The sequence below is a fragment of the Acanthisitta chloris genome, unplaced genomic scaffold (genome assembly GCF_000695815.1).
Source record: "Acanthisitta chloris isolate BGI_N310 unplaced genomic scaffold, ASM69581v1 scaffold8996, whole genome shotgun sequence".
In the NCBI taxonomy this organism is placed as follows: Eukaryota; Metazoa; Chordata; class Aves; order Passeriformes; family Acanthisittidae; genus Acanthisitta; species Acanthisitta chloris.
The window spans coordinates 14,223-17,713 of NW_008678677.1; positions in this window are offsets into that span (position 1 = coordinate 14,223).

Genomic DNA, 3,491 nt, shown 5'->3' on the forward strand with positions numbered 1-3,491 from the left:
CCTGCCCCCTGCAGCTAATCAGCTGCCAGGCTGGAACAGGAGATTTAATCATGGCCATTAAATTTGCCTGCATCACCCACCACATTACTGGTGGGTGAAGTGATCCAACCACCTTGTTTACATTGTGTTCAACTTACTGACTTTGCTGAGGCAAAGAAAATTGTAACTATATTTACAGACTGACCTCCTGTATTAGGCTGCCAGGACATCAGCACTGAAGTACTTGTATTATTAGTAGAGTCATGCCAGGTCAGGAAACAGACAGAAAACCCCACAGCTTCTGAGTATCAAAGAGCTGGCACAGCAGTTGCTCCTGAAACCTGAGCTGGCAACTGCTGGAATGCAGCAAAAGAAACACACCCCCTGGCAGGAACCAGACAGGAGCAAGGAGGATACCTGTGCCAGGGAAATACCAGAAAGTCTGGGGAGGAGGTGAGGAGAGATTATCCTGCAAACCACAAGCAAGGAGAACTGCAGTTCTAGGTACCTAATTTGAGGCACCCAAAGGGACCCAGAGGACATAGGGTTCATCACCCTCCAAAAATAAAGAGCCCTTTTGCTGTATCCCAGGCTGAGGACATGAAAGGAATTTAAAAGACACAAGACAGTTTTCCCCTTACACACTTTTCATTCAAACTGCATCCCAGTAACCTGTTGATAGGTGTCCAATGAAGAAAATGAAGCAAAAGGGACAGAGATACAATTTTTTTAGCAGATTTTGACTAGTCTTTCATGGTTCAGACTAACTCTTCTTCATAAACACCTTCTTTCTCCTCCCAGCATTCATTGCCATCTCCAGGGCACAATGTAGGCTGGGTGGACCTGCATCTGACACCTCCAGAAACATAAACATTTGAGTCAAGCCGGGGAAAGAAGCACTGTCTTTTCCTAAACACACCCAGGGAATTGAGCTATGGCTTTTCCACCTTGGCTGGCATCTGTGACTCAAATGCTACCTACAGGACCAGGAGAGGAGTAAGGGTAAAGCAAAACATTGCTAAACTGGTTAGCAACTGGTCAACAGCATCCAAAAAAAAAAAAAGCATGAGATGGAGAATTTTGTGAGGGGAAGAATTCATACGGAATATTTATTGTCATAGCACTTTATGAAGCAGGACTGTGCTGTTATCTCTTTGTGATGTCTCAGGAAGTGAAAAGACAACCGAGTAGTTATTTGGTGCCTTAAAATGCAGGCAGCTGCTAGGACAGATTCCAAAAAGCAGGCATGTGCTCAACATCCGTGATTAGCACACACTTTCATAATTTTAAAAATCCTAAGAGGTGCTTGTCTTCAGCAACTAGATCCCTTTAAAACTCTGGAAGCCACTCAGTGCAACACAGGATGTCTACAGCACATAATCTTGGACTTTTCCATTTCAAGGGATCATTTTTCTCTGTGGACTCCATAAACATCTTGAGGATATTTTGCCAGGAAAGGCCCATCTTGGCAAAGAGTAAACAGAGAGACAGCATGCAGCAAGTCTGTTCTTTTTCTAGTTTATATGATGTTCAACCAATACACAGCTTTCTTTTGATTTAGAAAGACTGTGAAATGGAAAGCCTTTCTCAGCTGTAAAACACCTCAAAATTTCCAGCTAGCTCCTGTGTGGCAGCCAACTCCACAAGAAAGATTAAACATCTGGCTCCTTTGAAATGCCCTCCTTAAATTCTCCAGAGTGGAGTGCATCTGACAACAAGCATGGCATGAGCTGAAGCAAGGTGTCAAGAAAGTTATTTATTATTAAATCTACCAGGAAAAAAAAGAAGTATCTGGGATTTTAGTCTTATCTCAATATTAAGCACAGAAATCCAGGCAGGGAATGGTTGGCACTTGGCCTGCTACATTCAACCAAGCAGCGAAGTTAAAGCAACTCAGTTAGCAGAACAAATAATGTATGTGGACATGAGGGGAAGAAACAGGGCTTCAATCAATGTGTTAGCATATCTCATAGTCAGGAGCTCTGCACCTAAAAATGCACATGAGAAATAGGCTAAGATCACGTAGAAGAAAGGAGATGAGCTGTTCTGGGGACCTCTCAAACTTTCAGTTTCTAGGGGGGTAGCAGTCAGCATTGAGATGTAGGTATTTATCCAAAAAGATAAAATTCTACAGTAACTTGGGCTGGGCAGCTGAGCAGCATAAGCAGAGATCTAACTTTTCAGATGGCAAGCCCTGCTCAGCCACCCACCCTGGGGTCCATGTCAGCCAGGGCTTGATCTGGAGAGCGAAGTGTGATCTGGAGACCATAACTGTGACACTCCATGAAGTCACCTGCAGGCACTGGTTCTAAGTTATAAATCTGCAAAGGACCTTTTGGATCAGCAGGTTCATTCCTCTGCCATTACAGGCTTTCAAGACATTATATAATCCCTCTGCATCAGCTTTAAAAGCTACCAGCTCTCACTGCTCCTCTGTCTGAATCAACATCATGCTAGCAATAATTTATACCAGTTCCCAACCCAAGACCTGCACTACCCATTTGCAATGAATTAATGGTACCAATCTCACAACAAAACCTCTCCTCCACTGCCTGGCAGCTTGCCCTGCCCTGCCCCCACAGGAATGGGGGTGAAGGAAAATCAGAGCTGGAGTGTGCTCTCATGGACAGAGCAGATCTGTCAGGGTTGGTACAAGCAAACAGCAGGACAGTGTGAAAAGGCACATGCTGGTGCTGCTGACAGTATCCTTATTTGTACTGGGTGGAGACTCCTTCTGGTGGGATTTTCACACAAGCACTCTCCTGTGTAGCCAGAAAACCCAGAGCTGATGAAAAGAAAAAGTTACTGTGCCTACAAGCAGCAACATTCTGAATTACAGTGCTAAGAGACAGAAAAGGCCAGTCGATACCATGCCTCTGTTTGTCCAAGTCAGAGAGCCACAGAATGATTTGGGGTGGAAGGGATCTTATAGATCATCTAGTTCCTTCACACAAGCACTCTCCTGTGTAGCCAGAAAACCCAGAGCTGATGAAAAGAAAAAGTTACTGTGCCTACAAGCAGCAACATTCTGAATTACAGTGCTAAGAGACAGAAAAGGCCAGTCGATACCATGCCTCTGTTTGTCCAAGTCAGAGAGCCACAGAATGATTTGGGGTGGAAGGGATCTTATAGATCATCTAGTTCCAACCCTCCCCTCCCTGGGCAGGGAGACCTTCTACTAGACCAGGTTGCTCAAAGTCCCATCCAACCTGGCCTGGAACAATTCCAGGGATGAGGCAGCCACAACTTCTCTGAGAAAAAAGAGAAACCTGTTTGAGTGTCTCTCCATCCTCTCAGTAAAGGATGTCTTCCTAATATCCGATCTAAATCTACTCTCTTTCAGTTTAAAGCCATTCCCCCTTGTCCTATCACTACATACCCTTGTAAACAGTTCATCTTCAGATTTCTTGTAGGTCCTATTCAGATACTGAAAGGCCATAATAGGATAATTTACTGTGTGTTCTACCATGTTGATCTATCTTGTTTAAACACTCAGTTCTGGGGTTTCGGCC